This window comes from Anomalospiza imberbis, chromosome 27 (genome assembly GCF_031753505.1).
Source record: "Anomalospiza imberbis isolate Cuckoo-Finch-1a 21T00152 chromosome 27, ASM3175350v1, whole genome shotgun sequence".
In the NCBI taxonomy this organism is placed as follows: Eukaryota; Metazoa; Chordata; class Aves; order Passeriformes; family Viduidae; genus Anomalospiza; species Anomalospiza imberbis.
Window position 1 is genome coordinate 3,624,102 of NC_089707.1, and position 13,612 is coordinate 3,637,713.

Below are 13,612 nucleotides of genomic sequence, written 5' to 3' on the forward strand. Positions count from 1 at the left end.
AGAGGCTGATTTAGCTGCTAACTCACCCTAGGAAAAAAACAGACTAATGCCTTCTGATTTCCAGTAGCAGATGGATGCTAAAACAGACAGAAAAATCACTGACACACAGGGCTCCTGTTGAATTCCAACAACCCAAACAGAGACCAAACATCTGCCCTCCAGCGCTGGTATGGCTTCTGGTATTTACAGATCACAAAACAGCTGGGAGAAGAGAGCAGGTGAAACATTCTCAGCACAAATTGTCCCAGTGCAAACCATCCCTGCTGGCACATGCAGCCACTGCTCCAACTGTGGTTGAAATCTCTGCATTTGAAACATTAGCTGTCAAGCATCCCCTGCCTGTGAGCTGCTTCCCACACCACAAGTGCTCCTAGTCAGAGATAAACAAAGGCCAGATCTCCGCTGGAATAAGGAAAGGGAGGCAGTTTCCCAAGGGCAACTGCAATTAAGTTTATGGTTGAAATTTGTGGTTCTCTTCTTTTAATCCCCTTCTCATTTAGCTCTATATCCCCTCCCTGGGACTCTGAGCGTGGTTTGCATTGCCCTTGTCTCGTCTGTGTGTTTGGAGTCCTTCAGAGCAGACAGAAGCACTAAAAATAAAATCACCTGTCAGGTTCCCTAGTTATTACAAACAAAACGTCCTTTACGAAAACGCAACAAGTAAAACCTTCATATTGTGTGTGTTTATTCACATAAAATATTTAGAAAGCTCCTAATGTTTTTATGGCTGTAATTAATCTTGTGTCATGTTGGGGAAGAACAGCACATAAAAAATTTCCTTGGCATTAGGCAGAAGCCTGGGCTTCCCAAGGCAAAGCTGGGTGCCCACACTTCCAAGGACTGAGGGGACTCGTGTGTGGGGTTTGGGGGATCCCTGCTCTGCCAGGAGAGCCTGATAGGATGGAGAAGGGTTGAGCCATGTGCCCTTTTGTATTGTGCTGCCTTTGTGACACAGATGCTCTCAGCATCTCTGGCAGCTTCGAGCCATGTGGAGGAAGGGGCAACACTGTGATTTACCCCAGCTCTGTTCCCCGTGCTGTCAGTCCAGCTTGGCCAGGACTGGGGCTCCCTGTGTGCCTTCCTCTGGGGAAGGCTGATCCCACAAGTGCTCCTTTTATTGTCTAAAACAATAAGGATTTTAAGAAAAACCTCTCTGCACGTTCACTGCAACCGTCTGGAGGACTCTGGCTAGCACAGGAGCCTGAATACATATAAACTGTCACCAGTCAGAGACTCCTGGCCCAGCTTGCCTTGCCAACAAACTCTTTGATGGGAATATTCCCAGAAATATGATGCTTTAAAAATCTGATCCAGCCCTTGCTATCTATAGCTGCTCAACGACAAAATTTTGGCCAAAATACAAGAGAGAACAGCTTCCAGCAGCTCCCTGTGCCATGGATGAAGAATAACCATCCATGGGGGAGCAACCAGGTGGCTGCTGGCTGAGGCACTGATGCTGTGGGAGGACAGCTCAGCCCTGCCTGAAATAGGTGCAGATCCAGCATTTTTGGTTACTCAAATTGTTTCATCACAAGAGCGTGGGAGAAGCTGTGTCACTGCACCGGGGGGTAAAGGAGCAATCAACACCTGAGAGCAGAGATAGGCTGGCCTCAGTGGAGTAAAGGATTTAACCACAGCAACAAAGAAAGGTGGATTTGACATTTGAATCTTGATCCTTACACTTCTAAGTTGCCCTTTGGAGGAGGAAGACAACGTGTGAAGTACAGGGTCCTGGGGATGCCTCAGCCCATGAAATTTTGACATCCTGATGGAACCAAGTGCCACGGATACTGTAGAGCTCTGGGATTTGGATCACCCAAAGGAGACAATGGAAGTTTATCTGGCTTTCACTCTTCCATCTTCTGATGGAAGAACTTGTGGCAGCAGCTCTCTGGCCACAGATAGCAGGCACAGACTTTCCAAGGCATTTTCCCGGGGAAAGCTGTGAGAAGATCAGAGGAAAGAATGAGAAAAAATTCTTATCTCTACTTGCACCTGCTGTTGTGCACATGTGGAATGTGTCGTGGAGATTTGTTTACCAAAGGGTGATTTCTTAATTGGACACTGGATGGTGTTTGGATTGATTGACCAATTAGGCAAAAGCTGCATTGGATTGGCTGGAAGGGTTTCTGAATTTCTTAATGAGTATAGAATAATACAGTATAGGATGAGATAATAAAGCAATTGATCAGCCTCCTGCAATCATGGAGTCAATGCTAATTATTACCTGCGGCGACAAGAACTGGCCCAGGGGTTGAGCTGAGCATTGGCAACTGGCCATCTTGGTTTTCATCCTTGGAGGGAACCTGCTGTTCATCCAGGCTGGGAATTCAGATCCAACAAGATCCACCCCTAGCAACACTTGCTCCCAAACCCCTGGGCCACTGGGGCACTGTGGAAGGAGACCATGTTTCAGGTTCTGCGGTGTTGGGATGACCCCAAGATTGTAAAAGTCCTCGTTTCCCAGCCCGTGCAGCCAAAGAAGGAGTCTGGAATGAGTAGGGTTGGCTTCTCAAGGTTGTTTATTTTTCCTTATCTAAAACATTCTTTCTTTGACGTGCCAAGCTCCATCTAGCAAGGAGGCCATGGCATTCTGTGTGCCGCCTCAAGTGGCGTTTACATTTTATACCAAAAACTCCGTGTGCCATGTTTACAATAACGTGCCAATATCTGTCATTTATGTCAGACAGTGTATCTGTAGCTTAAACCAACAGAAAAGTGTCACCATCACAGCAAGACATGGAGGGCAAGGAGAAGGAAAAGAAAGCCAGGACACGCCCAAATCCCTCCATCTTGTACCCCCTGAACCACATTCTAAAAAGCCCCAAAATTCCACTTTTTCACCCTGTGTTAACTCAGCTATCACATTACTCAAACCCTTGTGACTTGTAATTCCTCATACAGAGTTGGCAGCTTTTTCCATGTGTTAAAATCAAAGCTACAGGTGTTTTTGACTTCTTGCCAAGGTCTCTGAGCCCCCTGCCAGGGTCTCGAGACAGCCAGGGCAGCCCGAGGGATGTCCTGGACTCTGACAACCATCCTCTTACTGGTGGGATGGTGAGATGTCCTGCCAAGACCTGTTCCAGGGGGTGGTACAGGCCCCATTCACCATGTGTATTTAGTAATTCAAAGCCACCTGGTTTTTAACCATCCCCTGCATGGAGCAAAATGGTTCAGGGAGCAGCACCCATGTCCTGGATGCACAGCTGCTACACAAATCCAGAGGCACAGATGGACAGCGAGGAAGGTGGAAAAGCTAAAGGAAGAGGAGGTGATGGCCCAGACACAGCAGGGGGATGTGCAGGGGGATGGACCCGCAGTGGGGTTCAGCTGAACCCCAAATCCATCAGTTCCCTGCTGCAGCCACCCCCTCAACTTCTGTGTGTTTCTGCACAAGCTTTTTGTTTTCTTTTTTTAGTTGACTTTCAAAGTAGCTGACCTGCCAAAGCTGCCCATTTTGCCTGCAGATGCTCTGCATTGGCGGCCTCTAAACCCCTTTAAACAGCCCCAGCTCAATCACAGCTCTGTCAGGCGATGCTCTATTTAACAGAAGCTGCCCAGGAATCTCCTCCCGAGTCCATTTTCTCAGTGAGTGGCAGCAATAAATAAAATCCAGCCAGTTGGTCCTTGAAACGCTACCATGGCTTGATTACTTTTGCCCAGGACTTTGCCAACTGTGCTGCAAGCTCCTGCAGATGCTGCCTCCCTCTGCCTGCCACCTCCCCGGGCTGGAGGAGGGAAGAGGCAGTGGTGGGATCAGACACTGTGGGAACCCAGCACATCCCTCTGGCTGCCCTGGCTGTCTCGAGACCCTGGCAGGGGGCTCAGAGACCTTGGCAAGAAGTCAAAAACACCTGTGGCTTCCATTTTAGCCTGTGGAAAAATGTGCCAACTCTGTGTGAGGAATTACAAGCCACAAGGGTTTGAGTGGTGTGGTAGTTGAATTAACACAGGGTGGAAAAGTGGAATTTTAGGGTTTTTAGAATGGGGTTCAGGGGACAAGATGGAGGGATTTGGGCGTGTCCTGACCTCCTCCTCCTTCTCCTTGCCCTCCATGTGTTGCTGTGATGGTGACACTTTTCTGTTGGTTTAAGGCACAGACACACTGCCCAACAGAAATGACAGACATTGGCACGTTACTGTAACCGTGGCACATGGAGTTTTGGTATAAAATGTGAACACCGCCCTGAGGGCAGACAGAATGCCATGGCCGACCTGCTGGACAGAGCTCAGCAGGGCAGAGATGGAATGTTCTGGATAAGGGAAAATAAACAACCTTGAGAAGCTGACCCTGCGCATCCAGACTCCTCCTTTGGCTGCTCGGGCTGGGAAACGAGGACTTTTACACTCTCAGGGTCACCTCGACTGCCAGACCCCCGAGAAGACATGGAATGGGATCTGAGTGCAGGGCAGCCAAGGGGCCTGGAGGAGACATTTCCAGAAGGATGTGCTCCTGTCAAATCCTCCTGCCCTAGAGCCCTGCAGCAAAGCGCAAGGTCCTGCCCAGGAAAGCTCCTGGGGTGTTTCTCAGAGGAACAGGGAATGCTGCCCCTGCCTTGGCCAGGCTCCAGGGTAGTTAATTGCATTCTGCCTGCCCAGCATTAATTAATTTGGTGTCGTGCAGAGACCGCTGTGCTGGGTGCATCCGGGGAAAAAAAAAAGAAAAAAAAAAAAAACCCCAAAAAAACTCACCACCTCCCACACCCAATAAATAACAGAGGAGGAGGGACCCAGGCTGACAGCTGGCTCTGGGCTCGATGGGGACATGGGGTGCCAGTCCCAGTGGGAGGGGAGCCTCTCGTCAGGATTCAGGCATCTCTCTTCGTGCTGGCCCTGGCTCTGTTAGCTCTGACACCTGTTTGCTTTCACCTACGAGTAAACAGAGCCAAGTTACACTCAGAGGTCACCTCCAGTTTGCTCCCTGTGCCCATTCCCAGGGCAGAGGGTGCCGGTGTTGGCCAGGAAAGTGCTTCAAAGATCAGCTGGTGGACAGGGAGGGTTGAGCACCGAGCAGCCACCTTGGCAGTGCCAGGCTGGGCTCACAAGAATGTCCACGGGATTCAGTGTGGCTGCAGGGTTTGTACAGATCTGGGAGTGCCTTGGGCCTCCTGAGCTGCCAAAGGAAACTCATCCCATCAGGGCAGCCAGAGACATCCCCAGGGAGCAGACCCTGAGCACACACCTCCCCCACAAGGGTGTTTTTGGGAGGCAGAAAGATCCCCTGCTCACACAAAGAGCAGATGCCTGTTATTTCAAACCCTACTGTTACCTCATCGAAGCAGCTGTCTGCTGTCCCCCAAAGACAGACAAATTAGGAGTTAACTCAACCAAGAGCACAACGAACACAAAAAAAATGTGACTGTATGAAATGCTAACAAGGCTGCTCCCACCACACTGGGCCTGCAGCTCAGACAGGGGCTTAGGGAAAGAGGTGAAAGGAGGCAGTGCAGCAGATTTGTTTTTATTGTCAACTTAGAGCCCAACCCAGCTGTTTCCCCAAACAAGCCAAAGTCATGAGCTGTGTCTAGTTTGATTTTTTTTTTTTTCTAATTCTTGCAACAATGGTATCTCAGATTTACTTGTGGGATCTCAACTGCGATCACAACTCTCTGTGTGCCCTTCTGTGAGTTATTTCTCTGACCTGCCCTTCCCTCCCTGGTTGGGATGATCAGAGGGGAGACAAGATCCATGCTCAGGGTGCAGCAGCTGACCCAGCAGCCACAGCCACAACGTGGCTGTGCCAGAGATGCCCATGGCACACACCCTGTGCATCCAACATGCAGCACCATCCCCACAGGGTGATTGTGGGTGCCACAGTCTGGTCAGAGAGAGAAAGCCAGATCAACTTTCCCAGGAATTCTTCTGGGGGGTTTTGAGAAGGCTGAGAGAAAGAATTTAAAGTCTTGCAGCTGGTGCTTTGGTCAGTTGTTTTCTCATAAGATGTTTACCAAAGGGTGTCTCCTTAATTAACCGATGGTGATGAGGTGTTGATTAAATGACCAATCAGGTCCACCTGTATCAGGAGGCTGTATAAAAGAATGGGTTTCACAGAATTTACAGAATCACTGGGTTGGAAGATTGAGTCCAACCCAGTTGGTCCTTGATTGAAAAGATTGAGTCCAACCCAGCCCCAACACCTCAACTAAACCCTGACACCCAGTGCCACATCCAGGCTTTGTTTAAACACATCTAGGGATGGTGACTCCATCACCTCCCCGGGCAGCCCATTCCAGAACTTGGTCACCCTTTCTGTGAAAAACTTCTTCCTAATATCCAACCTATATTTCCCTTGATGCAGCTTGAGAGTAATAGACTCGGTATTAGCCTGCTGAAGAGAGGTAATGTGTCACCTCATTCCTGTTCCTGACTCAACGGGGACAGGTGATGGGACACTGGAGCACACAGGCAAAGCCTTCAGTACCCCAAAGTGACATCCCAGCCCCTGGAGAGCCCTTGAGCACCTTTGTAAACCTTGGTGTAGTCACCCCATTTCCCTGTGAGGGTCTCAGCCCCAACGCCCCTGAGGGGAGCAGCACTGGGAGTTGCAGCTCAGCAAAACCTGCTCTGCTCAGATGTCAGGCAATCAAACCATCACTCCCTCTGTAACCAGAGGCAGCAACGCTGACACAACCTCCTCCCAGAGCTGGAAACACATCTTGTTCAGGCTCAGTCATTAGTCAAAGGATCCAGGTGATTATTTCCCACCTCCTGTGAGTGACAGCAGATGTTCTGGAGTGATTTGCAATCTAACAGAGACATTAACCTTTTAAAGCATCTCCCGGTGTCCCCGGGGCTGTCCAGGGACAGTCTATTATGCTGGGGAACAAAGAGCCCTGGATATTACTCAGGAGTGAATGCAGGGATGAGCTTTACATAAAAGAGATCAATAAAAATATATCAACAGCCCACACAGGGCTTTGGGAAGAGGTGGAGGAGAGGTCTGTGAGGACACACAGTGTGACTAGTTGGGTCAGAGCAGTTATTGAGGAGCAGATGAAAAGGTACTGATTGGGCTTTTAATCTGTGCTCAACACACAGGTCCCCTGGGCCAAACATGCACTTGGTTTTGCTGCTGATGGGCAGGGGCTGCTGCCCTGCTCCTGCTGGGCTTCTCCAGCTCCATCTCTCTGCCATGGCATGGCTGGGGGACCCAGCACTGCCACAACAGCTTCAGCAGCAAGTGCAGCCTCATCCCACCCAGCTCTCCTCCCAGAGCTCAGGATCAGAGCTTGGGATCAGAGCTCTACTGCTCACACGTGCCACAGGTTTGGCAGGTCTTGTTAGTGCTGGCATCCCACAAACCAGCAGGACGAGCTGCACAACTGTCTTAGGTTGGAAATAGGAGCATTCTATTGCCACCTGTTAGAGGTGGGGCAGTTATCTTCAGTTCATTGGCAGTTTTCTTTATCTCTTCCACAAACCAATCCTCCCTTCAGATCTCTTCTGTTAATGGGCCATTAATTATTAATTATCTTCTGTTCATGGGCCATTGAGTGTCCCTGCATGGCTGAGAAAATTCCATCATCCCATTGGCAGATGCTCCGCCCATGGGGAGGAGCCAAACATTCCTACCTGGATATAATCTGAGGTTTGGAACACCACAGCAGCCTTTGCCCACTGCATTCCCAGAGGAGCAGCTTTCTTCTCCACTGCATTCCCAGAGGAAGACCAGGCCCATCTCCAGCAGCCCTGGAGCTTCAGAGGAAAACTCCAGCCTTGTCCAGGATCCCTGCTCCGGCAGAAGCACAGCTGGCACTGCAGGAGGGCTGAGCCACCATGGGATGGGACTGCTGCCAGCACCCTGACCCACAGGGGGTCAGGGCCTGTTCTGAGTCCAGCAGTAGTTTTTGTTTGTTTGTACTAATACATTTGTATTTTTAGTTTTCCTAGTGCAGAACTGTTATTCCTATTCCCATATCTTTGCCTGAGAGCCTTTTAATTTCAAAATTATAATAATTCAGAGGGAGGGGCTTTACATTTTCCATTTCAGGGGAGGCTCCTGCCTTCCTTAAGCAGACACCTGTCTTTTCAAACCAAGACAACAACAAAGGCTGAGAGAACAGAGGGAAAACCCCCTGAATTTCCGCAGGGATTCTCCCAACACCCAGGGATCTCTTGGTATCGATGAGGCAGCCCTGAGGCAGGGAGCCTGGGGAAAGGCTGTTCTATTCCTGGCCAAGGCTTTCCCATCAGGGAAGCACGTAGCACCAAATGCAACACAGCTAGCCTGGAAAGCAGATGGTCTGTGGAGGTGAGTCCCACTGTAGTTGTACAGCAAGTCTGACACCCTGGGGAGAAATCCCACAGGCAGGCAAGATCCCCAAATCCTCCCTGACAAAACTTTTGACTGGAGGGACAAAGCAACTTGTTCAAACCCAGATATACCCTGGAGCAACAAGGATTAGGGTGATGTCACCAGCCTTTGGAGCAGCAGTGGACAATAGGTGCCTTTGCCCACGCAAAATAAATGTATTTACTGAATGCACCCAGGGATCATTAACAGTCTGCTGTTATCACAGCCTCTGGCCAGCCCTGATCTCTCTTTCACTACTCAGAGCTTTGAAAAAACACCTTGAAGAGGCTTGGAGCTGACCTCTCCTGCCTTGGTACATGTAGGAGAGGAGGATCTAGCCCTTTCCACTGGCAGCCAAGCTCCAGGTGCCGCCCACTTTCTGGTAGTGAATCTGGAGCAGGAGAATCTCACCACGAGGCTCGGCTGGCTCTTTGCACCCACTGGGGTTATTACCTAAATCAGATTAGAGATGCAAAAAACAGAGCAGCAGGTACAGCAAACAGGAGCTGCCAGACTGGAGCGGGATGTGATAACAGCGGGGGCTCCATGTGGAATGTTTCTTCCAATCTTTCTGTAAAGAATCCTCCTCCAGCTGCAGCTGGGTGTTGTTTCCCAAGGGACTGTCTTCTCTGCCAGCTCCACTGAGCTCTCTTGGAGAGCAGGAGCAGATTCCCAACCTTTCTATGGGATCCACCATCAGAGCCTTCCCTGCTCCACAGCTATCTCCTATGGGAGGCTGTCAAAAGCCACCCCACACCTCTCACCCCAGGGCTCCCTGAGGGCATGGCACAAACTGGGAGCAACTGGGAATTGTTCCAGTCTCATCTCTTTGGCTTAGAAGGGAAATGTTTATCTAAGCAGCAGGTTTCCTGCAGATGGGGTCCACGATACAGGATTAAGCGAGATTCTGATTTCTGCACTGGTGGTGCAGGGGAGACCCAGGAGGAGCAGAGGGGGGAGCTGAGCTGAGCTGAGCTCCCCAGGCACATTTGGTGCTGGCTGCACCAAACCTCAGCAGCAAAACCAGGGTTGTTTTATTACTGGGCTTTGCTGGGCAGAAAATGGAATCCTACTTCCTGGGGAGGGTGCAGCAAGTGACACCGTGGGAAAGAGCCTTCTTGGAAATTTGATCCAAGAACAGCACAAATGTGGCATCTGTCTCTGGCCCTTAACAGCTCAAGGCAGCAAAGCTGGTTCCCAGAGCTTCTCACCATTGCATTTGTTTCGTTCCACAGGCCAAAGCCTTTTAAAAGCTTGTGCAACACAGGGTTGTGTGAAAACGTCCATTTCAGGCTCAGCTTTTCACTGGGGGCTCCCTCTGCCTCCTGGTCATGAAGAGTAAAAAAAAGAGTCACCAAAGCACAAAAACAAACACCATCAAAACCAAAACACCTTCACAAAACCCTCCTCCTCACTGGGGATTCCCATTAACCAGCAGACATTGTCCCTGCTCATTGCAGGCATGGTTTCTGGATGTCCCTTCCAACCCGAACTCTTCCAGCATTTATGCAAACATAAATTAAAGCTGCAGCAAAACATCTCACTAAGTTTCCACCTTGGTGGAAAGGTCCTGACCAGCCACAAAGGGGAACAACCGTTTGTGACACCTTCACAAGGTGAACACCACTTCCTTTCCCGTTTGTAGAGTGCAGGAGCATATATCCCAGCGTTCTTCCACAAACTCCCTCTCAGAGCAGCCCTTACCTAAACCAAGCTGCAAACTCCATGATTAACAAGTAGATTGCACTGTCCCTGCTCTCACTGCAAGGCTTATCAAACCAATAATACCCCCAAAATCAGCACAGCCCTTCCAGGAACAGGATTTTTGTGCAGGCTGTTACAATTCTTCTGAGTAACATTAATTTTATTCAAATACCTGGGAAACATGGGAGGTAACGGCTGAAGTTCCTGCTGGACCCCTAGGGCAGGAAAATATTCAGTTAATATCTTAGACATCCAACCAGACCACATGCTGCAGGGGCTCCTGTTCCTCATTTTATATAATGAGAAATACAAAGCATAATTCAAAAGAAGAAATACATTTTAAAACATGGCACGAAAGGACTTCTTTACTGACAGATCCTTGGTGTACTTTGATTTGCTTTTCCTTACAAGCTCTCTCTCAACTATTATTTTCTTTCCCAGTGGTGTCATTCTAATTTTCAAACTCAGGCAAGGAAACTGCTCATTCCTTACCTCTGGTCAGCAGCCACCTCAGGGGGGTTTCTTCAGCTTCTCAGCAAACACCAGCTCAGCCAGAGCCTGCAAACATCTCCCAGTCCTGTGAAGTTGCAGCCACTGAGCAACTGTCGTTAACCAGCACCAACAGTTCAGGTGCACAAGAACAAAGCAACTTGGCTTTGTTGGAGACCTTCCCCCCACCTCTCACCTGCTGTGTTGAAGGGTTTCTTCAATTGTGAATTTGCTGGAGGGGGAAAATAAATAATTGTGGATATTTCCCTCCAGAAGTGAAGTTTGGTTTGGGGCAATGGCCAGGGGGAGCACAGCATGGATGCTCAGGATGGAGCTGCATGAGCTTCTCGGTGTCCTGACCACGTCCAGAACAGGCCATTCTTGTTTCTCTGATGCTCTCTCTCTCTTCAAGGGAATGAAGAGAGTCTTTTGGGTCTTTTCCGAGTCTTTTTCCCATTTTCTTTTTGCTTATCACCCTAAAAATTTTAAGAGAATCTGCCGTTTCCAAGCCATCATGTGGTGGGTTTCCCTGTGGTGCACATCACTCTGACATGAGTTGTGACTGGAGCCATAAAGTGCTTTTTTTGTAGCTGTCACTGTGGATAAGAGCCCGCAGAAGAAGGAATTATATATATTTTCTGTCCTCTTTTACCCCACTACCCCCTCCAAGCTCCAACTGCTCAAACCAGAGTTTTGAGTTCATTACACCCTGCTGAGCAAAGAGATGAGTTTGAAAACCAAGATTGAAGGGAGTTGTTTAAGGACTTTGCTGGCATTAGGAGAGGAAAGGGGGATAACCTGACTTCCCAGGAGAACGAGAGGGTGACATGGTGGCAGTCAGTGCTCCTTTGGGCACACTGGAGTGATGGAGAGCTGTCAGAGCCCACAAGGCTTTTCAGAGAATCATCCTGATGGGTGCTGGAAAAGTCCTCTGTGTCCTCCCTGACACTGGGAGTTGCTTTGCTCTCTCCTGCTTGGACAGACCCAGCCCAGGGGCCCAGTGTGGGTTTCAGCATCTCCATGGACATTGGGCTCCTGAGTGAGGACATCACACCAGGAAAACTTTGGCCACCAGTTTGGAGGACCACGTATGACATGTAAACACACCAAGCTGGTTACATGTTTTGTTTATTTCTCTGCTGCTGAGATCTAGTTACCTCTGATCAAATCCTGCCAAGATCCTAACTGGACAAACTCAGGCTTTAACTCTGGCTAAAGGGGGTCTTTGAAATATCTCACAAGCAAAAGATCTGAAGAGAGGTAATCCATCCCAATCCAGCCTGCCAAAGCCATCTCATATTCGCCCAGTTTTAACCGAGTTCAAGGCCAGAAGACTCCATTATAATCTTCTAAAACTGTGTTTCTGCATGGAGAAAGGGAGGGATTAAAGGTGGCTGAGGGTCCCCCATGCTGGAAGAACCGTTTGAGAGCAGGCAGGCACAGGAGACAATGGCAGCATGGGCAGTGACACGTGGGATTTAGAAATGGTAAAGAGATGGCTGAGCCCTGACCTCTGCACTGGGTTCTACCACACAGCACCCCATTTTCCTCAACAGCTGGTCCCAGCTGTCTGTACTTTGTCCCAGTACAAACTGGGACCAAACAAGGAGCACCACCAGCACCGCAGCACCTCCAGCCCAGCCCAGCCCACACCCGTGCGCAGGCCTCCGCACCAGCAGCAAGGCGTCCTTCAACCTCCTTTCTCCTATAAATATCATGGCTGTTTACATCTTCTTCCACCCAAATTTGACTTCCTTTTCCCCTGAAAAGGCTCAGTCTGAAGGCGTCACTCGGTGTCCCACGCTGAGCCCGGAGCCTGCGGAGCGCTCGCTGCCAGGCGCGGCTTTGCTTTACGCCTGCTCTGACGAAGCTGCACAAAAACCAGCTTGGGAGGCTTTAATTTTCCAAGCTTTAGATGAAAAGGATTCATTTAAAGACTTTAAAAAATTTAGCCCACTTCACAGCTCCTTCCAAAGATCGGTGTTGTGCTCTTTAAATAGGAGACATGTTTTAAAGCTGCTGCCATCATTTATTAAATTAGCCTCAGACTTGCAAATGCAGCTCCCTCTTATTGAATCTTGTAATATTTATTTGCCAAGTTGTGATATTTGGAACTGTGCATTTTACACACATGGGGGAAAGAGGGAGGGGACGGGGAAGGCGTGAGGGGATGGGGGAAGGAAACCACCTCTACTGTAAATTGTGTAAATAGGTTTGCACATCCCAGGAGGGGTAGGGAAAAGGCATTGTAATTAAAATGACTGCCAGGGTATTTTAAACAAGGGAGAATAAATAGACTTTTCTCTGCATGGCACAGGCTCCTTTAACTTGGAAACTTCGTGACAGAAGATGATTAAAAATATCTTATGGCGTGTCTGAAATCTGCAAGCTTTGATGAGAAAAATGTTCTTGGGAATGAAAGGAGATCAAGTGAAGGAGGAACAGTCTCCTACACAGTGTTTTATAGGCCCAATTCATGACTGCAGATGTCACAGAAAATAATAATAAAAAAGCCTCTTTTTTTTTGCTTCTTAACAGAAGAAAAACACTGAGCAGGGCTCCTGTAGTGAGAAGATCCCTTTTCACCAGCTCTCGGAGCAGTGGGGAGAGGATGCTCCAGGAAACCATGGCAATGGCTGAGGAGCTGCTGAGCTCTTGCCTGGGGATGTCACCCCGAGTCAGAGAGGGCAGGGGGGAGCACTGGCACCCCACATCCCGGCCCTTGGCAGGCCCAGGGGCACGGGACAGCCAGGGCGTGCATCCTTCCTGCTGGACTAAAGCTCTTCTCTCTCTCCCTGGAGAGCAGCTTTGCCCTTCTCCCAGCCCTGAGCAGGAGCAGCAGCAGCTCCTTCAAGGGCTGCTTGAGGAGGGGCTGATCTCTGCGAGTGAAGGGGCTGCAGGTGGTCCCCACACTCAGGCAGCTCCTCCTCCTGGGCTTTAGCACAGCTGCAGGGTCCAAACCTGGCCCATGTGGAGTCACAAAATGGTTTGGGTTGGAGGGAGCTTAAACCCATCCAGTTCCAAACCCCTGACAGGGACAGGGACACCTTCCACTGTCCCAGGCTTCTCCAAGCCCTGTCCAGCCTGGCCTTGGACACTACCAGGGATCCAGGGGCAGCCACAGCT